The sequence below is a fragment of the Triturus cristatus genome, chromosome 1_2, assembly GCF_964204655.1.
Source record: "Triturus cristatus chromosome 1_2, aTriCri1.1, whole genome shotgun sequence".
NCBI lineage: Eukaryota > Metazoa > Chordata > Amphibia > Caudata > Salamandridae > Triturus > Triturus cristatus.
The window spans coordinates 305198182-305225293 of record NC_140580.1 but is presented as its reverse complement, the minus strand read 5'-3'; positions in this window follow the sequence as shown (position 1 = coordinate 305225293).

Below are 27112 nucleotides of genomic sequence, written 5' to 3'. Positions count from 1 at the left end.
CCAGAATCGGGCGCGGCGGAGCCCCCACCGGCGGACGCGCCCCCATGGTGCGATGAGCACGTTCCACTGCAAATGTAGGAGATAAGTGATCGGCAAATAACTCTTTGAGCAAATCCGTAACGTAGTGCTCCATTTTAGTGATAGCCGTCGTCTCCGGGACACCCGTGATGTGTATGTTGTTTCGACGCGATCTGGCTTCCAAGTCCTCATTCTTTGCCCTGATCACCCCCAGCAGTCTATCCATTTGCAACAGCTGGTCCTTGGCTTCGACCTGAAATTCGTGGAAGTCAGACTGTTTGTTTTCAAGCACGTCTAGACTCTGTTCGTGCACTCCGACCTGGGTTTTCACCGACTCCATCTGCGTGGTCAGTGTATCTAATTTTGCATCGATGGTACGCAAACTGGACCGCATTTCTAGCATTAGGGTACGCATGTCTTCTCCACGATCCTCCTGCTGCGCCCCTTCCGCTCCCCCAGAGGCCGACACCGCATCCGATTCCGCCTGCCTGGTCGGTCTGCACTGCTCGAAGCTTAACTTAGGTTGTTTAGTGTCCTGCTTCCCCATACCTGAGCAGCGTCCGCAGCTTCCCAGCTATTCAGTAACAGACACGCTGCGGTGCACAACGCCGCAAAAAATACATCTCCCTGCGTGCGGCGAAGCGGTACAACCCCCCGGGCGCGGGCACCGTGGGCTACTACCACCTCCACATATATTCAGGTCTCACTAGGCCATTATCTCCTGCCTCATCTCCGGGTCATCAGCCGCAGTGGACACGAACAAACCGCGTCTTGTCTTCCCAAATGTCAATAGGATGCTCCTTAGCGCTGAAAAGCATGTACTAGCCGAGTTCTGAGGGAAGGCTCACCTCCAGATCAGGTCGGCGCTCTTCAGTCTGCAGCTCACTGCCAGTCCACCAGCCACTCACCCCTTAGATAAATCGCTATACCTCCAGGTCATCCACAGGGAGCCAGGCGAACGATTACCACCCCCAAGGGGCTCGATTTCCACCAAGGCCAGCAGTGTTATATACGCTATGGTTCCCCCCGCTGTTCCTCCGGCTAGATCGCAGTTTCTTACAAAATGGCGGCCGCCACAGCCTGCTCCGATGTCCAGCACTCCTCCTGCAGCCGCTCTGTGCCCCTACGTCCGCTCGCAGCGGCAGTAGCTCTTTCCGCCTTTGGCGCTTCTGTATCCAGCAGCACCGAATCACTCCCGTCGCCAAGCAGAGGCCCTCGCCGACAAGGACCGCATCCACGGCCTCCAGCAACTCACCCAGCCGTGACCAGGGATCACTGCTTACTCCGACACGTCCCGCCGTCCGTCTCCCGGCCTTGGATGCAGTCGTGGAGTCTCCCGTTCTGCAGCGAAGTCTGCCAAAACTATGCCGCCAATATCCCTGAAGTTCGAACGATGTGCAGACACGTAAGTCCGTCCTGCTTTATGTACGGATTTATGATAGATGTCTTCTCGGCCCGCGGAGCACTCTAGAGAGCCGCCATTCCGCTGCCCGGCAGGCCACGCCCCCCCAGGACTTGTCCTTCCTTTCTCCCTAAGGTGGTAAATGCCTTTCACATCGGACAGTCTGTTACGCTGCCCACCTTCTTTCCGCCTACGCATCCCTTGAAAGAGGAAGAGAGGCTCCACCGCCTGGACCCAAAACGGGTGCTGTCCTTCTATCTGGACTGCACAAAACAGTTTCGGGTGGACGACCAACTCTTTGTTGGCTACGTGGGCGCTAAGAAGGAGCGGGCGGTGCACAAGCGAACCATCTCTCGGTGGGTCGTTTTGTGTATCAAAGCCTGTTACTCCTTAGCTAAAAAGGAACCTCCTGGTAGGGCTGAGGGCCCATTCCACTCGGGCCACAGCGGCTACCACTGCCCTGGGCTGGGGACTCCCCTTGCAGGACATCTGTCAGGCAGGAACGTGGACCTCGCTGCACACGATTGCCAAACACTATTGCCTGGACAGCCAAGTCCAGAGAGACGGCTTCTTTGGCCGTTCTGTTCTCCAGGACTTTCTGGTGTGACCTTGTTTGGTAGACCCACCACCGGGGTTGGTATTGCTGGGGTATCTATTCTAAGGTGATGAATCTAACTAACGTGTTTCTTTCGGATGAACAAGTTACTTACCTTCGGTAACGATATATCTGTAAAAAACATTAGTTAGTTAGATTCCTCACCGACCCACCCATTCTTCCCGTTCTGCGAACCGATATCTAGGGTTGAGGTCATCCCTTTCAGTGCCCTAGAATTTTTTGGCACCAGTGTCGGTCTCTTGCATGGCTCTGCGTTCCTGGCGTGGAAAGCTATGTACAAGAACTGATGTCAGCGCGCGAGGGCGTCGTCTAATTACTCCGATGACGTCATCCCGGTGATGCCAAAGACAGACGCGGAGCCGCAGACGACGCCTAGCGACGTGCAAGGGTATTCCTGACGAAAAATCTTTCCGGATACAGCCTGATACCTGGGGATATTCTAAGGTGAGGAATCTAACTAACTAATGTTTCTTACAGATATATCGTTACCGAAGGTAAGTAACTTGTTCTTCGTTACTTGATTATATGAAACATCAAGAAGCTACTTTATGAGAGGGGTAGGCCTCACAGTAGTGAAAAACGAAATAGGCTGTTTGTCGCTATCAGTACATGCAAAGACATAAAGGTACATGCCCTGCCTTTTACTTACATAGCACCTTGGGCTACATCGGGCCTACTATAGGGGTGACTTATATGTATTAAAAAGGGGAGTTTAAGGCTTGACAAGTTGGTTTTATATGCCAAGTTGAAGTGGCAGTAAAATGCACACACAGGCCCTGCAGCGGCAGGCGTTAGAGAAGCTACTTCTGTGGGTGGCACAATCGGTGCTGCAGCCTACTAGTAGCATTTAACTTACCAGCTCTGGGTATATAGTATACCGCTTTACAAGGGACTTATAAGTAAACTAAATACCAGCATTTAACTTACCAGCTCTGGGTATATAGGATACCGCTTTACAAGGGACTTATAAGTAAACTAAATATGCCAATCATGTATACAGCAATTCCACACGTTTAGGGAAGAAGCACATGCACTTTAGCACTGATTAGGAGCAGTAAACTGCTCAGAGTCCTAATGGCAACAACAAAGTGTAGGTGAAAAGCAAAAAAAATTGGGGGAGGCCCACCCTGAGGATGCCAGGTCTAACACGTTTCCACCCTACCTAAAAGTGAGGAGATCTACCCAGTCTTGCAGGAGTTCTCTTCACTAAGGCCAAAGAACCTAGATAGACCATCAGCACTGGTCTGGTCTACCCCAGTCTGAGTTCCACCCTGAAGTCCATACCCTATAGGGAAATGGACCACCTCAACAGTTTTGGATTCTCACCACTCGTGCATGATCCACTTGAGGGGCCTGTGGTCAGTCTGAACAAGGAATCGAGTGCCAAACAGGTATGGCCTCTGCTTATTCAATGCTCAAACCACAGCAAAAGCTTCTTGCTTACTAGCACTTCACCTTTGTTTCCTGTGGAGGAACCTCCTGGAGATGAAGGCTACAGGTTGATCTAGGCCCTCCTCACTACGTTGAGATAGTACTGCCCCTATGCCATGCTCTGAAGCATCTGTTTGCACGATAAACTCCTTGGAGAAGTCAGGAGACCTGAGTACAGGAGCAGTGCACATGGCTTGCTTCAGGGAGGTAATTGCATTTTGGCATGCTTCTGTCCAAATTACATTCCTGGGCTGCTTCTTGGAAGTCCGCTCTGTCAAGAGGGCAACAATGGTGCCATATCCCTTGACAAATCTTCTATAGCACACAGTGAGGACCAAGAACGCTTTGATCTGGGGGGAAGCCATGCCATGATGGTTTCTATTTTGGCATGAAGGGGTTGCACCTTTCCACTGCCCACCAGGTGTCCCAGGTACACCACAGACACCTGCCCTATCTGGCACTTACTTGCCTTGATAGTCGGGCCTGCCTGTTGCAGAGCCTGAAGCACTTCCCAGAGGTTGAAAATGTTGTCCTTCCAGCTGCTACTGAAAACAGCTATGTCATCCAGATAGGCAGCATATAAGGCCTCCATATGCATGGACCTGGTTCACCAGCCCCTGGAAGGTGGCAGGGGCATTCTTTAATCCAAAGGGCATCATCCTAAACTAGGGTACTCCAAAGTCTCTCCTGGAGGGCTGGATCCATGCCAGAGTTTTAGCATATCCCCATTTAATTAAATGTAGTTAACTTAAAAATCTAGCATGGATCTGGTCCTTAAGGACCAACTTTGGGGAACCCTGCCCTAAACTAATAGTAGCCCTCTGGAGTGGAGAAGGCTGACCTCCCCTTCACTCTGTTAGGGCGATCTGCCAGTAGTCTGATGTAAGAGCAAAGGTACTGGGCTGCCCATAACCAGTAAATCAGCTAATCAGCCCTGGAAATAGGGTGAGCATCAGTCTTGGTCACGGAATTCAGCCCTCTATAATCCATGCAGAACCTCGGTTCAGGGGTGGTGCCTGGTGGAGCAGCTTTTGGTACCCAGAACCACCGGACTGGACCAGGGGCTACTGGAGGGTTCTGTCACCCTAAACTCCTTGGGAGAGGATGTGGTCTAACAGCTAGAGCGCTCAACCTTGAGCTGGGGAACCGGGTTCGAGTCTCAGCAGGGGTACTCAACATCCTCTGATTCTGGGCAAATCACTTAATTTCCCCCTGCCTACCAAAATGAAGGCATCTGTAATGCAACTGGTGCTCATGTAAAGCGCTCTGATACCTTTGGGTTGAGTTTGCGCTATATGAACCAAAAACAACAACAGAACTCCAACATTTTAGACCCTTAAGCCTTGATGCTGGCTCTCACCTTATCAGACATTATGCAAGACTTATTCTTCACAGAGAGGTTGTCCCCTGTGTCCACATAATGGGTAGCACAGATGGGTAGTTCTAGGGATAAGGGAGAACAGAGGGGAGTACTCTTTCAGCACTACTTAGCAGTGTCACCATTGTTCAGGATTTAGAGTGGGGGCAAGAATCACTCCTTCCACAGAGCCATCTTTCTTCTCATAGGCTAAAAGGTCAGGGGAGAGGTTCAATGTCCTCTTCCTCCTCACCATCTGTCACCAGCAGCATGGTGACCTTAGACCTCTTAAAGTGGGGTTTGAGGCAATTGACATGCAACACCCAGTGGGGTTATTTAGGGGTCTTGAGATCCACCAGGTAGGTCATCTCTCCCTTCTTTTCAGTCACATCATATTGGCCAGCAGTCCTGGAGAGCACTGGGCTCAACTGGCCCAATTGCCTACATTTTCGGACCAGGCTGCCAATCCACAGTGGTAGATGTTTTGTCATACCAGTCCTTCATAACGTTGTGGCTGGTTCTAGGTTACTGGAAACTTGCATCCATAACTTAGTAAATTCACTACTGAAGGCCAGCATGTAACCCACTACGTCCTGGGGAGTTTTCCTGGGAGATTGCTCCCAGCCTTGCTTGGGCAAACTCGGGGGGTCCTCCAATAGGGTGCCCAAACAGAAGTTCAAATGGACTAAAGCCCACTCACTTATGTGGTACCGCTCTGTAGACAAACAAGCATGGTGAGAGGATATCCCACTTTTTACTTGGGGCCTCTGATCATGCCCTTCAGGGTCCTGTTGAACCTCCCACAAGCCCATTGGTTTGTGCATGATATAGAGTAGAGATCTTGTAAGTCATCCCACACTCCTGCATTGACTGCATATATGCAGACATGACGTTTGCGCCCTTATCAGACACAACCTCCTTGGGGAAACCCATATGGGTAAAAATCCCCATCAGGGCCTTTGCCACTGCGGGTGCAGTCGTGGTCCTCAACGACTGGCAGTGGGTGCAGGGGGGCCTTAGCCTTTTCCCTGTCTTCCCACTTGCCTGGCAGGTCATACAAGTCCTACAGAAGTTATCTGATGAAGTCTTGAGCCTGGGCCAATAAAAGTGTGGAACAAGCCTTGCAAAGGTCTTATCTTGGCCCAGGCAGATCTCCAGAGCCATCTCCATTAGGAAGGCCCTGTAGCATTGGTGTACCCCCAGGGCCCTTGTTGCCCCATGCACAGGAACCTTGGGCTCACTGTAAAGGATGTTGTCCTCCCAGTATATGTGGTGACTACCACAAGCAGCACATGCTGTTTGGGCCTCAACCTGTTGTCTCAGTTCTTCAAGGGTAGGAGACACTGTGTGCCCTACAGAACTCCTCCTTGGTGTTTACTTCTTCTTTATGTCATCCAGTAATGACAGACTGGTTACCAAGGGGAGTAATGCCCTCTTCGGGCACTCCGCGGCGGCCACCGCAGGTGCCCCACCCATATCAGTAGATGTACATTCAGGGGCAGGTTTCCCAATCCTCCTGCAATTCCTCTTCTTAGCAGCTGGCTGGGCCATTTTTCCAGTCTCCAGCCCTTTTTTACTCCCATCCTGGGCAGCCCTGGACATTGTTCTAGCACAGATCATTCCGGTAATCCTAACATCGCCACATCAGCCTTGAGCTCTACTTCCTTTTAGGTAGTGTGCTCAAGGTCATTACCCAACAATCAGACCACAGGCATGGCAGGGTTTACAGCAACTTTAAGAAGACCTGACCACCCCCCATCCCCTTCCAAATGGAACCAGGGCCTCAGGATAGTGACCATCTGTTGTCCGCCACCACAAACTGGTGAATGCATTGGAAATTACCTGCTATGGGGAATCCACCTGACTCCTTATCATAGTCATACTGGTTCCTGAGTCCCTCGGAGCCTCCACACCTTGCCCATTGATGGTGACCCATGGCCTATACTTTGTAGTATTTGAGGGTACATGGTCCTTAGGAACCATCTCACTGTCACCCAGGCACACTGGGGTAACCCCATTGAACTCCCTCCCCACACCATCAACTGAGACAAACTCCTACCCGAGCTCTACACTAGCCACTCCTGGAACCTTAAACTTCAGTGGGAGGTGACGCTCTTTATGGATATTTGGAATCCCCATTGTAGTGTCCATACTCTAAGCACTTGTAGCACTTAATGGACGTGGGCTGTGGACCTTTGTCAGGTTAGTTTGTCTTCTGGTGACCAGATTGGCAATGTGAATAAGATTCTTTCCCCTATGAGTTATTTTGGGGGCCTTTAGAGGACTTAGTCTTTTTCTACTCCCTCTTTCTGTTTGGAACCCTGACAACCCTTTTAGGAGTACCCCCGATGCTTTCTCGGACACTCTGGTGCTGACCCAGATGTCTGGCAAGCTCCCTAGTGTGAGAAAGCTTACTAGCCACCAGGTTTTGTTGCAGCTCTGCGAAACAAATATCAAGCTTGTGCTCCATCAAAAATAAGGTATACAGCTCTCCATGATCATTTAATTTGCTGCCCCTCACCCAGCCTTTTAGTGTCTTAGCAGCATAGTCTATGCAATCAACCCAGCTCAGCCTGGTTAGCTTGTTACTGCCCCATAAACCTACAACCCCAAAACTCCTCTGGGACCGTGTGCACTTTTATAGCTACCTCATAGGCTGCAAACCACTTGTTCGCGCCCCCTCTCCCACCACCACATGACTAAGCTCCAAATTCTTGGGTACCCTATACTTTGACTCGTGGGAAGACATTAGTACATTCAGTTGGTGGAATCGGACGACATGAGGTAAAAAGCATTTGCAATGCAATATGTCTTGCATTTGTAAAAGTTTGAGCTATTCGTATAGCTACAAATAATGCAATGCCAATAGGGCAAACATTTAGTAATGTGAGACCTATTGCTTTGCAAATGCTTCCCCCCCACTCAGTTTTTATACAGTGCAAACTTGACCCGAAGGTATGAGAGCGCTACGGAGCGGGCTGGCAGTAGACGGCAGCCACCAGTTAAACCTAATAAATTGTAAAACAACCCCCTTTTTAATAATAATTAAATAAAAGCCAGAAAACTGAGGAAAGAAGAAGGGAGCAACAGACCTTTGAAAGAGTGGGGGAGTGAACACTGGGAGAGAGCGGAACAATGGGGAGCGGACACAGGAGTAACAGAGGAGAAAGACATTTTAACTAAATGAAAAAGTATGTAGTCCAAACTCGACCTGAAGGTATCAGAACGCTACAGAGCGGTCCGGCAGTAAAAGGCAGCCACCAGTTAAACCTAATAAATTGTAAAGCAACCCCCTTTGTAGTAATAAATGTTTTTAAAAAAATGGAGGAAGGAAGAAGGAAGCAACGGATGAAAGGGTGGGGGAGCAAACACTGGGGGAGAGAGGAAAAATGGGGAGTGGACACAGGAGTAACAGAAAAGGAGCTTTTAATAAAATAAATTTTTTATTTCAAAATATTTCAACACTCCTACCGTCTGCCGCCTGGCTCAGTATCCCTTGTACCTACCTGGCATCAACATCACAGACGAGCGGTCTTCCGCCGGCAACCACCGAGGTTCCCTGCATTCCAAGCCTTGTTAACTGCCCTCTACACTGCACAGTCCAGCTTGGAAGGAAGAAGGGAGCAACGGACGAAAGTGTGGGTGAGTGAACACTGGGAGAGAGAGAGGAGCAATGGGGGGTGGCCAGAGGAGAAGGACATTTTAATAACATAAAAAGCGCAAACTTGACCCAAAGGTATCAGAGTGCAACGGTGCAGGCCAGCAGTAACCAGCAGCCACAGTTGATAGATGACCTGACTTGGACATGAAAATGGGCGCTGTGGTGAGAGAAAGCATGGAGCCTGTCTACATATAAAGTATGTGTGTGTTAGCCCATGAAGCGGGCATTAAAGCGGGAGCTGTGCTAAATATAAAGCGCAGCACTTAAATACATAAAAGTTGTGTGAAGGTAAAAACAAAAAGCAATTTCTCTACAAGCGTGGTACACAATACAAGGGTGCTGCCAGTCAGCTTAGTGACACACCCATACAGTAGTGCTTAGGCCGGGTTTTAGCTCGCCTTTGTTGACATTTGTGCCGAGTCATGGCGAAAAGCATAACTTCCTGAATAAAACTCATTCAGCTCGCTGCTTACCAGCCACTCATGGTCCTCCGCTGCTGCAGAGAGAAAGCACAGAAGGAAAACACAGGTAAATATACTCCTATTGCAAACTTTGTTTGCCTTTTACAAGTTGGGTTATTTTGAGCAGTATTTATTATTTACAGCATCTGCTACGACCATTTTAAGGAGATTGCGCCTTAACTTTTGACCAAGATTGCTTGTTACCAGCACAGTGAGAGCAACCATGCTTCCAAATGTATTTGTTCTCATTGTCATAAGTGCTTACAACTTGGAGCACGTGACGTAAACTCTGCTGAAACCGAACAGTAAATAAAAACAAAACTTTAATCCCCTTTTTTTTTCGTAGTAGAAGGAAACATAAACCCGGTGTGTGATTAAAGCTCATTTGAGTTGTGCAGAAAGCTTGCTTTCCTTAAAGAAAAAACAGCCTTTTTTTGTGAATTAAAAAAAAAATGCCCGCGAATGGTGCGCGAGCGCCACAGCGAGCGATCTGTTTTCAATTATCGCGCCCGTGTATGGGCGCTATAATTGAAAACAGATGTGGCCTGTGTGGGTAACCGACACCAATAGGCCGTGGGCGGAGCAATACGCCCGCCTTTGGCCAATTGCGTGCTGTCTTTGTTAAAAAGACGCACGATAAGGCCAATAGCGTAGGAGAAAAGAAAAAGCACACCCACGAGCGTGTGCGATTCTTAGGTCAGTTTTGAAACCCCCTACATGAGGTCTCTCGCTGTGCGAGCAATGCTGCCCACTGCAACGCTAGGCACAAGACCTAAAAACATACTTTTTTTTTTTTCCCTGCTTCCCGCTTCTGTTTTTGTCTGGTACCCCATCGTCCAGGTCCCTCCTTTGCAGCACTGACTCAACCACGATGCCAAACGACTATGTTGTCGCCGAGATCTATGGTAAGCTACTTTTACAATTGTTCTATGTATTGTGTATGGATAATTGCTGTAGCCTCGAGTATGTCTGCATTGCTCTTACATGCAATATTTTACTTAGGTGTAATGCAGTTGTGTTCAGTTTTCCTACTAAACAAGGTAAATTGAACACACCTGTAGTGACAAAAAATATTAGTTGTTGTGTTTGGGGGTGCAGTACTAGTGGTGCCTATGGGTGTGTGTATGTTGTGTGAAGGGCATGTAAAAAGTAACACAAAGGGGCATATCAAATTGCCTACATATTGTTTACATGCAAACGTGACGTGTATTGACAAATTAATAAGTAGTACTTGCCTATCTCCACACCACTATGCACCTCACTTCGTCAGGATTCTGCTGCCTGGACACCGTCAACACAACATGAACATCTAAATCAGCTCGGTGCAATCCCTCTGGCCTCACGGTGGCAGTGAACTGTTAGCCAGAACAGAAGACCGCCCGGGCAGCGGTCTTCTGTCTATAGCCACAACATCTAAATACAGCAGGCACGATTCCATCAGCTCGACAGAGTACTTGGGACTGCTGCCGCAGCGGGACAACGGTAGTACTGCCAAGATCTGAATCTGGCCCTGAGACTTAGCTCATGGGACATCTTCCTTTCCTACATGGCTAGTCTCTTTTCTTTTAGAGCCTGCTTTTTCTCAGCCAAAGCAAGTTTTTGTTGTTGCTCCAACTACGCAAGATCTAGTCTGTTTCTTTTCTTCTTTTCTGTCTGCCAGCTCCTCTGGGGACAGGTTTCTGGAGGAGACACTGCGTCTGGGTGGGAGAACATTACTGCTTCCTGCAGGTTGTTGGTCCCCCTCCCCAAGAGGTGGTAAATCCCCATTGGAATTTACACTCTAGTTATCATCCTCTGTGATTTCTTGCTCCTCCTCCCCTGGATTGTCAGAGCTTGCAATCTGGGTCTGAGCCTAGGCTCTCAAAGCTTTTCATCTACTCAACCTTTCCAGTGAGTCCCTTGATAGGAATATGAAATCCCTTACAGAACCCCTTCAGTTGGGTCCCATTGTAAGACTCTAACTTCAGTTGCTGCAGGCGCAGGTACTACTGCTCCAGTTTGGGACATGGTATAGCAGGAAAAAGTCACAAAGGCTAAACAGGGAAAATTTGAATGAAAATCGAAATGGAGTTATAGTGGGCAAAGTTACTAAATGGTACTGCACAAACACAACTCACCAATATTATAAATGGGGTTCCTGGTAGGCTGAGGTATGCACCCTGGCAGCCCAGGCCAGACAGGAACTACCACTCTAGTCAAGGTAAGCTAGATACACAAGCGACATTATCTGTGCTTACCCTCTGGTAGCTTGACACAGAGCAGACATGCTTATCAAAAGAGACAAAGTGTAAAGTATTTGTGCAATACACACAGTAACACAATGAATACACCTCAAAAAGACTGCATGCAGAGTTTTGAAAAATAGGAAATATTTATTTGATTAAAACAACACCGAAATGATAAAAATACAGTGAATACTGTTAAAGATTGGCTGAATGTATATCTGAAATACGATAGACTCTGAGAAGCAGCAATCGAGTCAGGAGTGACATTTTAAAAGACACATCGTTAATCAAGAATGAAAACACGCAATCTTTCAAATATTAAATCACGGCAATTCAAAGACAGAGTGAGAGAGAAATTGAATATCAAAATTCAATGAATCAGTATAACCGTATCTAATGCTAAATTAATCAATTAATCAGCTAGCTGGGAAAACCTTGTCATGAATTACACTTACACAATAAGTGTGGGTTTACAAAGCTTGGCAAATAAAGTGCTGTTTGCAAATGACCCCGAACTGGCTTTGGGTGTCGCACATAACATGAAGGCATGAAGTAGCTCTGTTACTGCCTGCACTTTAGCCTTCCCAATCTTTCAGAGGCAGATTAGAGAGGGGATAGAATATATGCGATCACGCACACACTATCATTAGCAAGACCTACCCAAATCTCTTCTTTTTATTTTATTTTTTACAGAGTTTTATATAGCGAGAATTTGACCCGAGGGTATCGGAGTGCTTTACAAGACCACCAGTTGCGTTACATGAGGACACATTCATTTTTGTTAGGCACGGGGAGATTAAGTGATTTGACCAGAATCACGGGATGAAGAGCCGGTTCCACAGCTTCGAGGTCAACCGCCCTAGCCGTTAGGCCAACTCCTCTCCCCAGTTCTGCATTCATCTACCCTGCTCGGTTCGCTGGAGTAATGCGAGTACATCCTAGCTCAAGATAAACGTACGCAAGAGGTTAGCAGCAGATCACTGATTGTCAGTTTTTCAATTTCCATGCCGGCAGACGTTTTGGTGGGGCAAGGAGACACCAGCAGATTACAACAACAATAAAACTTTATTCGGCTTTAAGGCTAAAACCATAAAAGTCATACAGCCTTCAATATACCATAATTCAGACTACAAAATTGACAAATGATAAAATCCAAGTGAGCTATACACATATAAAAACATGAATTACAGTACAGGTTGAGAGTGTGCAAAAGGGTATCACTAGAGAGAAGTTGTAAGAAGATAAAAGCTGGTCTCACCCTCCTAAAGCCCATTTTTATTAAGATAAGAATGATAAATAACCTGGTAACAGCGTAAAAAGTGCAGAACATTAAAAAGTGCATCATGTCCTGAGGAGATTCTCCATCGCAGCCACAGGGCATGAGGCACTTGTGAGAACCATCGGGATGTGCCAGTAGATAAAGGAAGAGGTCAAGCCGAAACCTCGTCAAGAGAAAACGATTGTGGATGCTTTTCAGCCCCAGAAGATACGGCTCCGTGGTAGGCACGGTTTTCAGTACAACGTACTTGCGCACACTGGGCTTACAGAGCTCATTTCCTTCTCTTTCACTATGTCGCATTCTTAAAAAACACTCCTTGGCCCAAATGAGGTCCCTTTTACCAATACCCTCAGTATTCATAAAGAGATCTGCTCTTCCTAGCCTGGCAAGGCCAACTTTTATGTACCGGAGCCATCGAATGCGTGAGATGTGATCAAGAGAAAGACAATCCCGTAAGACGTCTTTACTAAGTACGCTCTCTTGCTTGGCCCATATCTTGAGCCACAAGGCCAGAGGTCGGAAAGCCAGGTCGTCGGAGAGAAAAGGCATCTCCAGTTCCTCATGAACAATGTAAGCTGGGGTGCCTTGCGGGACAGAAAGAGCTCTTCGCAGGAATGAGTTTTTGGTGCTCTGAAGAGCACCGAGCGTGATATGGCCCCATATCCCGCTCCCATAACTGACCTTTGAGATACATTTTGCTTGGTAAATCTTCAGGAGGGCCCCTATTGGCTTCCCTCCCACTCTGCTGTGAAATTTAAAAACAGCTGCTGTAGCTTTCACTAGGTCCCCTTTCTTTCGATTAAGCAGGGGGCTCCAGCTCAAGGTGTCGTCGGACACTACTCCCAGATAGGAAAAAACATTTGTCTTGGGTATTAAAGAGCTACCTAATTTAAAAATGGGCTGCTTAGCCTTTACAGGGCCCACCTGCATGAAATTTGATTTAGAGTGGTTCACCGACAGGTCCAGCTCCTCCATAAAAGAGGCAAAAGAGTTGAGGAGAAGTTGTAAACCCCTTGCAGTCCTCACCAGGAGGACTGCGTCGTCCGCGTATTAAAGGACTGAAAGGCTACGCTTGCCTACCTGGGGACTGTCAGCTTTGGTTGCTTAATGGGCCTTTTCTAGGGAGTTGATGTATAAATTGAAGAGGAAGGGTGCAAGAATGCACCCCTGATGCACCCCCCTCATGATGTTAAACTCACTGGACACTTTCAGGTCCTTTGAATAGCGAACTACTTCCCTGGAATCTCGGTGAAAGTCCCTAAAAAAACAAATAATGTTTTATCAATGCCAATGGATGCCATCAGCTACCATAACTTGGACCTGTTCACACAGTCAAACGCTGAGGGCAGGTCCATGAAGGCTAAATATATGGGACATGAATGAGCCACAGTGTATTTGTTCAAGACGAGCTATAGGTTCAAACACTGCTCCACAGTAGAACGACCAGGGCAGAAACCATATTGAATTGCAGATAAAAAGTTGCTTTCGTCCGCCCAAGATACCAGCCTGTTAGGAATTATGTGACCCACCACCTTCACCACAGAGTCTAAGAGAGAAATGGGCCTGTAAGATGAGGTACTATCCCGATCACCCTTTTTAAATACCAGGACTATGGTCGATAAAGCCCCAGAGTCTGGACGGCTGACCTGCACTGCAGCTTTGATAACAGCTGTAAGGACAGGTGCCCAAAAGTCTACATGGTTTTTAGGAGACAAGGGTGCCCCGATATGTGAACCTGGGATGGTAAGGAATATTGAGAACAATGGTTCAGGTGTGGCCTAAAAGGTCCAAAAACGAGAGGGGCGACCCAGAAAGGGGCCCTGTTGTTTACAGTTGAAATCAATTCAGTAGAGAGCAAGAGAAATAGTCTGTAAAGGGTCATGTAGGTCCAGAAATGACAGACATTTATTCGCAAACATTTCAGTATTAGGGTGCTCACACAGTAAGTGAAAGGAAGAGTGGTGTGAAATAGTGATAGTGAATTTTAAAAAGACATCGCATTGACAACAATATAATTGAACTCCATCAATGATTTATACAAGTTACGAGGAGTTCATGTTGTAGGGTGGTCGACGATGTTTTTGGACCTTTTAGACCACACCTGAACCATCGTTCTAAATATTCAAAAGTCTACATGGGCAATGTAGAGGTCAGGTGGAATCCCATCTGACACCGGGGCCTTTCTTTGGGTCAGACCTAATATACCAGCTCTTACTTCTTGGGTGGAAAATACGAGATCCGCCTTACCTTCCACACTTGCCTACTCTTCATATAACGTGGGATTTGGTTGAAAAATACCCTCAAAGTAGTGAACCCAATCATCCTCCATAATATGAGCGACCAATAATTGGGCGTTCTCTTTTAAAAGAAATGGGCTGTTTAATAATAGCCCAAAACTTAGAACTGTTGCGCAGTGTGCTTGCCTCCACTAGGTCAGACTAGGCTTCCTCCTTCAGGGAGGACTTACGAGTTGCTAGTGTGGCCTTATGTGCTCTGCGAAGCCCTTTGACCACCACCACGTCTTGGGGCTTGTTGTTTTAAGGCCTGTCGCAGCTTCCTGGAAGCCTGAGAACAAACTGAATCGAATCATCTTGGGTCTACTGGGTCCCGGCTCATGGTCTGAGAAGCAGCAATCGAGTCAGGAGTGACATTTTAAAAGACACATCGTTAATCAAGAATGAAAACACGCAATCTTGCAAATATTAAATCATGGCAATTCAAAGACAGAGTGAGAGAGAAATTGAATATCAAAATACAATGTATAACCTTGTCTAATGCTAAATTAATCAATAAATCAGCTAGCAGCACCTTGTCATGAATTACACTTACACAATAAGTGTGGGTTTACAAAGCTTGGCAAGTAAAGTGCTGTTTGGGTGTCGCACATACATGAAGGCACGAAGTAGCTCTGTTACTGCCTGCACTTTAGCCTTGCCAATCTTTCAGACGCAGATTAGGGAGGGGGTAGAATATATGCGATCACGCACACTTTATCACTTTATCATTAGCAAGACCTACCCAAATCTCTTTTTTTTTTTTTTTTTTTTTTTAGAGAGTTCTATATAGCGAGAACTTGACCCAAGGGTATCAGAGCACTTTACACGACCACCAGTTGCGTTTCTTGAGGACACATTCATTTTTGTTAGGCACGGGCAGATTCAGTGATTTGCCCAGAATCACGGGATGATGAGCGTTCTTGCTGAGAGTCGAACCCGGTTCCCCAGCTTCGAGGTCAACCGCCCTAGCCGTTAGGCCAACTCCTCTCCCCAGCTATGCATTCATCTACCCTGCTCGGTTCGCTGGAGTAATTTGAGTATATCCTATCTCAAGATAAACGTACGCAAGAGGTTAGCAGCAGATCACTGATTGTCGTTTTTTTTGGTCTCGCTAGCATAGGCTGCGCGCATGCGCAGTCTCGCTGGAGAGATTTAATGATATGGGGTATTTTCTGTAAGGGGCATTAAGCCCCGCCCCTCTTTTCCATTGGCCGGCGTCACCGTTTATGCTAAACGGTGGCCAGCCATTGGAAAAGAGCTTGTTGTGACGTATTCGCTCGGCTTTTTCGGCCATCCCATTTGGACGACCTCGCCTGCTTTGCGTTCGTCGCAAAAGGTTTCTTATCTTTATGGGGTCAAACACATGGCCCCATAAAGATAAGAAACCTTTTAGCAGGCGAGGCCACTGCAGAAAAAGCCAAACGAAAACATCATGGCGAGCGCTTGGCATGTATGCATGTTATTTACCTGGGAAGCATGAAATGTTTGAATCAGTCATGGCACGCTTAAAACTTCGTCCAGTTTAACATTTTAAGACTTTCTCTGTTTTTTGTTTCAGCAAATACATGATTTCCCTTTAAAACAATGCAACATGCCTCTATCTTGTTTATGACTTGTGTTAGATTGTATTTATTAAAAGGCATCACCAATTAGTGGAATAAAACCGTGTAGCCTTTCTGTACGCGATGTTCAGAGGTCCTCTCGGAGGTCGTTGTGGATAATAACTACAGCTTTCATCCTGCTTGTTGTCTTCACAACTTCCCTGGACACTCAAGTAGCCGACTATGAGGTTGCTGGTTACCGAGCACATGAAAGGATTCGGCAGGGCGAGAGAAGTCCGCTGGGACACGAGGGGCAATGAAAACAGCAATCTGAGGTTTCTCTGGATTTAACTGGTTTTAGGAGGGTACGCGGGAACAGAGTGGGCATGCGTCCAAGAGCCCCTGTCAGCCAATGACAGCTGAGGGGGAGTGACTCTAGTCATGACAGCCTATTATGCACGTGGCCACCCAGTTTTATTTTTAAGAATTAATTTAGTACTGTATGTTCAGCATGTTTTTGGGAGCAAGCAGTTCAGACGCAGGAACTGGAGCGCACAGAGATAACAAAAAGCTACAAGATGTAGAAAGCGGTCAGCTGGTATTTGAGTTCTTGCACAACGGCGGAAATTTAGCTTCGATGGGTTATCTATCTTCCTTTGCAAATATTTTTCTCTGTGTAAAGCGCACGTACCAAAAGCTCTCAGTTCTTTTATCAGCTGCAGGTCGGGAACAGTCTTGGCATGGACCCTTTATCTGTGGGTTGTGACGTTCCCAAAAGTTTTACCGAGAACACAAGGGTTGCCCCTACACTCAGAGAATGAAGGTCCGGTGACAGGATGGATTCATCCTGGGTTTATCGCATTAAACTGGTCCTTGCGCATTCCTTACCAGCGTGATGTGCTCTTTAACATCAGACCCCAGGTGGGACACTGCTGAGCTAACACTCTACTCACATCCTTCGTAACAAGCATTTGCAATGCAATAGGTCTTGCATTTATGCGAGTTTGACCCATTGGCATTGTAAATAACAATGGCTTTTATTTATGTTTCAAAAACCAAAACATAAATAAAAGGCAATGTCATTTACAAAAAAAATAGCTCAAAGTCTCACAAATGCGAGACCTATTGCATTGCAAATGCTTGTTTCAACTTCCATGCCGACAAACGTTTTGGTGGGACAAGGAGACACTAGCAGATTAACTTTCTCGCAAGAGGTTAAACCATTGAGTAAACGAGAAATAAACCACATAAACTCAATAAATCTTAATTAGTGCAAGGGAACCCTTCCCTACCACTGGTAAACTGAGCATTGCCCCTTACAGGAAGGCATTCACACATCTTGGCGCCTCTTACGACAATATTTCAATGTATGCTCCATTGAAAAATGAGTTAAGAACAAGTGGTGTAAGTTATTGGGCTCTTGAGAGATAAAGTGATGAGCCGGCTTTTGAAATTATTTGGCTCATAGTAGGATAAAGTTTTATGTGGTTTTCAAAAGAAGAAAATCCCAACAAGTAGAACCTAAAAATGTATTGTTTCTTCACACGAGCACTCAGGTTAGCTAGATCCAAAATTTGGCATCATGGGAATCCTCACTGATAGTCATATAAGTAGAATATTCCATCCCACAAGCAGGACTGCGCTTCGTTTTTGACTTCAGTGAGGATCACTACAATGCAAAACTGGAATTGCAAGTAACATATCATCATCATCATTAAAAGCTTTATTTCGGTTCAATGACCATAAAAGCGGCAATCATTATCACAATAGATAATACAAATAAAAAAATCTTAAAAAATAGAGCCAATCCAATCATTTTCGAAATAACACATTACATTCAAGATGAGCAGAAAATGTTTGGCAGGATAATCGATTATAAAAATTTCCTACGTGATAACCAGACAGAGTTGAGGAACTGGGAAACAGCGAAAACTATCAGAGGTTTTGTGTCATATTTTAAAATTCTCATTGCTTTTTCGCATTCTCTAAAACCAAGATTATTGCAAAGGGGCTTGATCCAGCGTTTCCTTTGGTGTAGATATATTGGGCAGAAGAAAAAGACATGTTTTTCATCCTCAAGTATGTAGCTACAGGCCGGACAAGCAGTGGTTTTATTGGCGTCCCATCCAGATGTAAATGACCTGAGCGGAAGACAACCCATTCTCAATTGGCAGTAGAGTTTCCTTGCGGCCGGTGGACTGACCAGGTCTAAGAATTCCTCTTTCCTATAAGTATCTTTAATTTGGAGGAACACGGCCGTCAGCCTGCCGATCTTAGGGTTTTCATACAGACACGCAAGGTGATGATTTTTAAACTGTTCGACCAATTTAGCTTTGGGTAGGGCCAGACATGAGGCCTCCGGAGTAGACCATAATTCTGGAAGGCCAATCTTAGTGCAAGAATCCCTGACAAATCTCAGCCATGGAATATTCTTGCTCTTGAGTTGGGACCAGACTCCCTTGAATTCCTCACGATAAAATCCCAACTCCTCATTTGACCATAATCTCTTCCAGTATAACAATGGACGCAGCATTACCACTTGTTCAATGGGTAGTAACCCACAATCCAGCCTGATAGGGGTCAGTGGGGAGCTAGATGGAAGGCCCAACATGCTCCTCACGAATGAATTTTCTGACCCAGTCAAGCTGTGTATTCTGGTGTGGCCCCACAGTTCCGCTCCATATATGGAGGCTGCTCTTACTTGTGTCCGATATATTTCCAAAGCAGGGGACACTGGTTTGGAGACCGAACCCCTGAATACTTGAGAGATTCCCCCGGTGGTTTGTGCAAGTTTTAGCACGGAGTTTGCAACTTGGCCACCCCAGCCAAAGTTTTCCTGTAGTAAAATCCCCAGATAGCTGAATGTGGTTACCCGCTCAAGGTATACACCATTCAGAACTGGGTTTGGCCGTGTGTGTTTGGGGGGATTTAGAATCATATATTTGGTTTTGGCCAAGTTGATCTCTAAGCCTCTTTCTGCACAAAAATCCACAAAGCCATCCAGGATGCGTTGGATGCCGGTTGATGTGCGCGATAACAAAAGAGTGTCATCGGCGAACATCAACGCTGGCACCAGGCCTGTGGCAAGTCTGGGCGCATCAATGTCCCTAATATCTGCCAAGTGCTTAATAAGCCCATTGATATAAAGACAAAATAATGTGGGTGCCAACACGCATCCCTGTCGGACTCCACGGTTTACAGGAAAACGGGACGAAAGTTCACCGTATTTGCCACATCTAACCTGTGCAAAATTTTTTGTGTGCAGTCTGCAGATAATGTCCAGAAGATACAAGGGGACATTAAGAGCCAGGAGCACCTTCCACAGTTTTTCACGCGGAACCAGGTCGAAGGCCGACCTCAGGTCAACAAAAATGAGATAGAGGCTGCCACCCTCTAAACTCACGGTCTTCCAATGTATGACCTGAAGTCGGAAGATCTGGTCCACAGTGGAGGTGCCCTTTCTAAATCCTGCTTGCAGTGAACTTAAGATGTTGTTTTCAGTCTCCCAGGCCTGGAGTCTGTCCAGTATTATACGCCCAAACAGCTTCTGAGTGATGTCGATTAAGCTGATGGGCCTATAATTTGAGGGTTTTAGGGGACAGCCTTTCTTAAATATGGGCACAATCTCCGCTCCTAGCCATGACTCTGGTGGATCATTTCCCGACAGGATGGAATTGAATAGGACACAAAGGTATGGCACCCAAATCATAGGTTCAGAGCGATAGAGGTCGCCCGGGATTTTGTCCAATCCTGGAGCTTTGTTTGGTATTAAGAGATGAATAGCCCTTTCCACCTCCTTTATGGTTATCATCGTTGAGGCCGCGCATTGGGTGATAGATCCGGGAGAGAAGATAGGCAAAGGAGGAGTATTGGTATATGTGCTTGAGTAGAGACCTCCATAATGTGCTTCCCATACAGCTGGAGCTATGTTTGGGAATGGGCTCGTTCCTGCTTCTTTCCTCCCCTTGCTCACGGTTGTCCGAAAGCCCCTGAAATCCTTCGCTATTAGAGTAGATCTTAATTCTTCCCAAATATCAGACTCCCAGCATTTTTTGGCCCTTTCTAAAGTTTGTTTGTGTTTGACCCTAGCTACTTTAATCCTATCTCTATCGAGGGTTTTGATGGCGATAAGTAGCTCGCTCTTCGATTTCCTGCACTCAGCAGAGTACCACGGATGCCTTTTAGGCAGATGGGGCCTCACGGGCCCTGTCAGGCAAAACGCCTTCGAGAGTTTATCTACTAACTGTAGGTGGATGCCTGTGGGTCCGGCTGCATGTACAGGTGGTAGGCGTGATGATTCCACCTCAGACATTTCCACAAGATAAGGAAGAGCAAGGCTATAGATTTCGGAGATTTTATTAGGGCTTGCGGCAATGTGCGGCCATCTCACCCTTCGTTTGTTGTTGGATAATATGGGGTGTTGTGCAGTGGTGGGTGGTGGTACATCATAGGTGCTCATGCCCCAACATCCTGGTTTAAAGGTTATAACCAAGGCATTGTGGTCGCTATCATTGCGATCTAACACCCTAAAGTCAAGCACCTTATCCCAAGATCTAGTTTCAATAAGGATATAGTCGAGAATGGAAGTATGACCTACCCTATTGAAGGTAGCTCGACCAGGTCTATCAGAATCAAATCTCCCATTACAAGCCCTCAGTGACAAGGAAAGTGTGAGAGCGGAGATTTGAAGGGCCAGAGGGGACCACGCTTTGACCTTTGGAATCATAGGATCAGGGATATTTCTGTATTCATTCTCTGTGTTTAGATCGTCCAAGGCCGACACACAGAGTGGTTCGTATTGGCAATTGAAGTCGCCACCTACGACCACGGAATAATCTGAGTCCAGGGTCAAGATAAATTTATTGAGCGATTCCATAACCTCTGATTCTCGGCCACCCTGGGAAGGTCTCGAATAGACATTCAGAAGAGCCAAATGAATATTATTAGGCAACACTAGAAGAATACATTGAATGTCTTCCGAGTTGGTGTATATCTGCCTTGCCACGGCGCCCAGATGAAGCGCTACCCAGGTGGTAAGACCCCCTGAGGGTCTGCCCCTACCACTAGATACAGCCAATATGTCAAAAGATGCAAAGCCAACCCTGTGCGAATTTTCCAATGCCCAGGTCTCTTGCATCAGGCAAATATCAAAATCGTCTATAAAGACACCCCAGTCCTCGCAGTCCAGTTTGCTCTTGAGACCTGCCACGTTCCAAGATAGAAAACAAGGGCTCGACTTTGGTTTACTAGGGGATGGGATCAGGTCAGCAACAGGGGTAATAGCGGATGAAGAACTCAATGCCCTCTCTGTAATTTCCCACAAGGGCCTATTTGCCAGCCCTTCCATTTCTGGCTTGTTCCCTGGGGTTAGGGCCATTTTCGCAGTATTAGGGTTCAAACGTCAATCCACTTGCTCAAGAGTGCTGTATCTGTTAGGGTGGTAGAAAGCTTCAAACGAAGGTGAACAGGGTCGGTCTGGACCTTGAGATGTATTATAGTCAAGGGGTAATAAACCAGCCCTATCAGTTCGCGCAAAGTCCACCCTTACCCTATTTGGATTGATAATACTGGGATGATAGAGACCTGGGTAAAAATAGGTGAGGGGGAGAGCTCTAATTGCTGAGTGATTGTTAGAGTTAGGGCCTGGCTGAAATGTGCAGATGTGTCTGACCGTGTTTGTGTTCCTGAAATTGATGACTATACAATCTCCCTGTACATCTTTGGCTCGATGTCCAACCCAATTTATTCGCCTGGCGAATAAAATCTCGCTTGAGCACGGTTTCGGGAGTGGTTTGTGGCAATTTAACCAATGTATACATTTGTTTTTTAAATCAAGAAATGACTCCCTTGATCCTTGGTTCAGAGTGGGGACACCAGCAAGGATCACCACATATGGAGCCGATTCGGGAGGAAGATCCAGACAGGGTAATTTCCGGTCACAGGAGGGCTGTAACTGCTTGCTAGGGGATTGGGGGAGCCCGGTAGACTTAGATGGTGAGGTGTTAGGTATGTTGGGAGTTACAGTGCTCACTCTATTTCTGGTGCTCCCTATGCTAGCTGAAGCATGGGCGGCTACTTGGGGGACAATGAACAGTCCCTGACTCTGGCCCTTGCCTTGGGCAATTGGTTGGTCTACAATGGTTGTCTGGGCAGTTGGTGAGATTTGGGCAGAGTTGCCGGGGACACCAGTCCCAGCAGGGCTAGTTCTGTGCGGGGCTTGGTGGTACCTCTAGGCAGTCAGCCATCAAGTCTGTAGTAGGTGCAGGTTCAGATGCCCCCTTGTTACACCGCTTTTGCACTTTGGATCTTTTATTAGTCGACGCTGGTGGGCCACCCCTTTTGCGTTTCACCGCCTTTTCAGGCATTTTAGTAGAGGTGGCATCGGGGCGGATGAAGTGGCCAGATCTAGTGGTGCCTTCCGATATCGCATCAACTGAGGAGACTGGGCGACGAGAATCGCCACGGTCAATCACAACACAAACACTGTTATTTGCTGGAACATCCACGCACTCATTCCCACTCAAAGGTGGGACATCTGTGCGGTGGACTAATACAGGTGTGTGTGTGGATGCTGCCGGTGATTTAGCAGAAGCAATGTTACCCAGAGAGGAGCGCTTGTCAAGGACTAGTTCGAGAGACAATCTTTTCTCTGTCAGTTCAATTTCCCTCTGTAGGACAGATGCAGCTCTGGTTATAAAACTGTCCATAGTTCCAATTACTCCAGTCCCAATCACAGACTTCCGGCCCTTTCCGGCGCCGGCAGTGGCCATGCTCAGATGTTAGCGTAAGGAGATATCAACAAAACAGCTCGCGGCTAGGAAGGAAATGTTCCAATGGCACCCGAAACGGGGGGATTAAGTCTTATGGTCTTGGGCAGCTATACAGTGCAGTATTACGACATTCACTGGCGCACGGCTCACCTGTTTCACAGCAGAACCAAGAGGGGTGCCCCGTCCCGGCCTCAGTCGGTCTCTGACGGGCTCAGACGGGCCCGCCCTTGTCCCGGGCTTCGCCCGCGCTGCGGATTGGTGTGTGCAAGTAAATATTGTGCCGTCAAGGGGCGGGTCCAGAGGAAGAGGCAGGCAGCAGCAGCAGGAAGCGGAGGGCTGCTGGGCCTCGCAGTCCTCAATGCGGTGTACCAAGGCAAAAGGTCAGTTTCCACCACGAGCGGCACCCGCGAAGCGGGGGCCGCGAGCTTTTAATCGGTGTCCAGGTGTCCAGGGGCGGGTCCAGAGGAAGAGGCAGGCAGCAGCAGCAGGAAGCGGAGGGCTGCTGGGCCTCGCAGTCCTCAATGCGGTGTACCAAGGCAAAAGGTCAGTTTCCACCACGAGCGGCTTTTACTTTTACTATGAGCTCTGTTCGGCAAGGATACATCAAACAAACGTAGTACCTCCGGCCCCCGACAAAGACCCTGAAGTCAGCAGGGAAGGGTGTTTACACCGTGGAGAGCTCCTTTCTGTACATAGATATGCACTGCAACATGATATATTTGAATGTTCAGGCCAATTATAAAGCATACTCTTATTCCACACTCATTCTTGTATCACTATAGTAGTAATTTCCACATAGGTGTGCTAAAGTAACTGAAACCTAAAAATGTCATTTGCTCGAAGCACATACATGTAACAGCCCCAGTTATGGTGTGTTGGCTCTAGTGTTTAAGTAGTATTTATTTCATTACAAGACCGGACACTACCATTATGCATTAACCTTTTATTGCTGCCGAACACACACAGTTTTAAGGAACATTAAAAACATCTTAAACAAACTGTCAGAAACTATAATAAGCGGGACCTCAAAAGAATTTATACTGTGAGATAAGGGTGTTTTGTTTCCTTTATTTAGCGTGTTTCTTGTGCCACAATACATTTCCTGGCCACCGGTCTCCCTCGAAGAGAAGAAAGGCTCAGATAAGTGGTTTTGTTTATTTCTTTCCAATGTATTATTGGGAAAGGGAATGAGGGACCACCAAGCCCATGGGGAAATAAAAATGGTGTAAGTAAACCAAGGGTAAAAGGAGAGGCTGAGGGAAATGGCCCAGATAGAGGAAGGCAAAAACAGAAAGGTGTCAGAGCACGCTTCACATACGCCCGTAATCACCCTTGTGCCTTTTCCCCTTTTTCTCCTATTCCCTTCTGCCCGCCTCCCGCTGCTCCGTCTAAATAGCCCTGTAGACGCCCACGCACCTGGGTGAGCCACGACCCTCCAGGGCCGTGGCAGGAGTCTTCCGCTCTGATCCTGGATGACCGGATACCTCAGTTTGTTCCGTCGGGTCGCGCTCCCGTCTCTCTCTTCCAGCGCCGTCTTCCTTCTTCCGAATGGGGAATTCCTGCTGCAGGAATGCTGCCTCTCCTCCTCGGTTCTCAGACGCCTGCGTTTCTCTTCCTTCCTCCTCCAAGTACACTTCTGTGTAGCCCACGTGACCTCCCACGTGGGCCACCTCCAAGATGTCCTTAAAGGGCCCGCATATATAGTCCTCGTTTTTGGTGTCAAGTTTTGGTTTGTCAGCCACTGCACTCCACACAGGCTGCAAACAAAGCAGGGGAGAAACGTGAGACGGGACGAAGTCCTTAATTTCCGTCTCTGACATATTTCCATCCAGGACAGGGACTTCCTGACACAAACATTCTAGTTTGGAATTTTCAAAATAATATATAACTCAATGTCAAATAAGCATATTCCTCTTTTATTGGCGGCTCCTGACAAGATAAGTACTATGGATTTACCTTTACATTTATTGTCTACTGTTTTTATCACATTTTACTTACTTGGTGGATAGGTGTTCTTTACGTGGCCTCTCCAATGTATGGTTGGGTCTCTTTTTCTTTATTTCCTTTTTAATATGTTTGTTTTTTCCCTTTCTAATTAAACCATAAAGGTATTTTTTTCCTCCAAGCCTGGGCCTCTAAACGGCAAAAAAAGCATCTATTAAAGGAGCAATTTACCGACCCATGTCCGGTGCTGAAACATTACTCGTGGGCTGAGAGTACACTTAATTATAGCCACGTTTAAAGGGCCTGTGAGCGGGGCGCTCGCAATCCAATTCCAGGGACTGGAGGAGTGCGCCTCTTCCACTGACCGATGAGTCAGGGAGAGCTCGTCTTAGCTCAAAACAGTCCTCCTTTCTGAAAGGAGCAACGATCATGTATGCACTGCTGAGTTCTCCGTAGTAATGGAAAGAGGACTCATTTGGGCGCCATGCTTGTTTGGACAATATTTTTCTCCCTAATGCATTTGGCACAAGCAAAGCGTTACTATGACATCGCAAAGCTGTAGCAATTATCATTTGGACACAGCGCGTCGCTTAGAGAAGATTGTAGCAGCTAGGGAAGTAATAGATGAAAAAAAAAAGCTTTGTCTCATTGGAATTTTCTTATTCCAAAAAAAGGGGATTTAAGTTGGGAAGTATGGAAGATGATTCAATATAACAGGCCTCCCCCCCCCCCCCCCCCACCGTCCTAGTGAGGAAATATTCAAAAGATACTTTGATAGAGAGCTCAAGTCTTCACTTGAAGAGGCAATTGCAAAAAGGAAAAGAGATTCTCCCTCTGATGAGGACTTTTTCTCATTATCTCAGGAGGACTCTCCTACAATTCTAGAATTACCAAAAAGGGAGGTAAGGTCTCAAAACAATCAAATCACCTGATAAGGGATTTGAGACAGGGTAGCCTGAGCACTACAACTGACTGTGGTGTCCAGAGCGGTACATCAAGAATGAGTGACCATGTTGGTGCATTGGAGATGGGTGTCTGTCACGGCACAAATAGAATGAGCGGCCTTCATGGCATAAAACAAGGTGAAAACTCCTGCAGTACAAATACTGATGACACTTTTTAGAATAAACTTGATCAAGTGGATAAATATATTTGCAATCCACAAGAGACCTTGGAAACGGAGTTTCTCGATGAAGACCTGGAGCAACCTTCAACCGCGAAAGCTATTAAAGACCCATCAGTGCGGACATGTTTTAACCCCAACCTCATTACGCACTGGAGAGGCTCAGACTGGTGGCCAATAGACCAGGTGACTGCCTTTATTAAATATTGGATACAGAAGTCTCTGGACAAGGAAACTCGTACCCTTATGAGGGCTGAATGTCCAAGACCATTCCTAGATAATAAAGCAGGAATTACCCCTAATCTGGATCCCAAATTAATGTCATTCCCCTTTAGATTGGGAAAGGACCCTGGTAAAGGCGTGGAGCGCTGCCTTAAGCAGTGCCAAGATAAGTTATTGGACGTTTTGGGTCTGTTAGACAAGATTTTAGACATGACTGAAGAGGCAAGCTATAAGGACATGCCCGTAGATGTTTTATTTCTGAGAGGCTAGGGAAACAGACTTTATGTTTCCTTGAAACGCCCAAGCTGGGCTAATAGCAGAAAGAAGACGGGCCATCCTCATGAAGATGATTCCTAAATTGGGTGATCTAATCAACAAGGATGCACCAGGTGACACGTATGGGTCACTTTTTGGCGGGAATTTAGTGAAATCTTTGGACAAGTACATGTCCAAGTTCACTGCTTTTAGCAGAGCTCAATCCAGTATGTGACACGTGTTTAAAGCAATAATTTTTGGAAGCGCTGACCAGAGGGGACTGGTTGTCAGCCAGGGGTCACATAGGTCCCAGTACTTCTATCAAGAGCCTGTGACGGTCATCGGCCGTAGCAGACATGGGCTTGGCCGCACACACCCCCGCAAGCCCTCAGGCAGCTGTGGGAAACGAGGTAGGCAGTCCGAGACCCGAAGGGACTACAACTCCCAGGAGGCAACGGGGCAGGACTTACGTAACCTCAGCTCACGAGGGGGAGCGGCCTACCCTATATAAGCACCGCCTCAGTGAGGAGA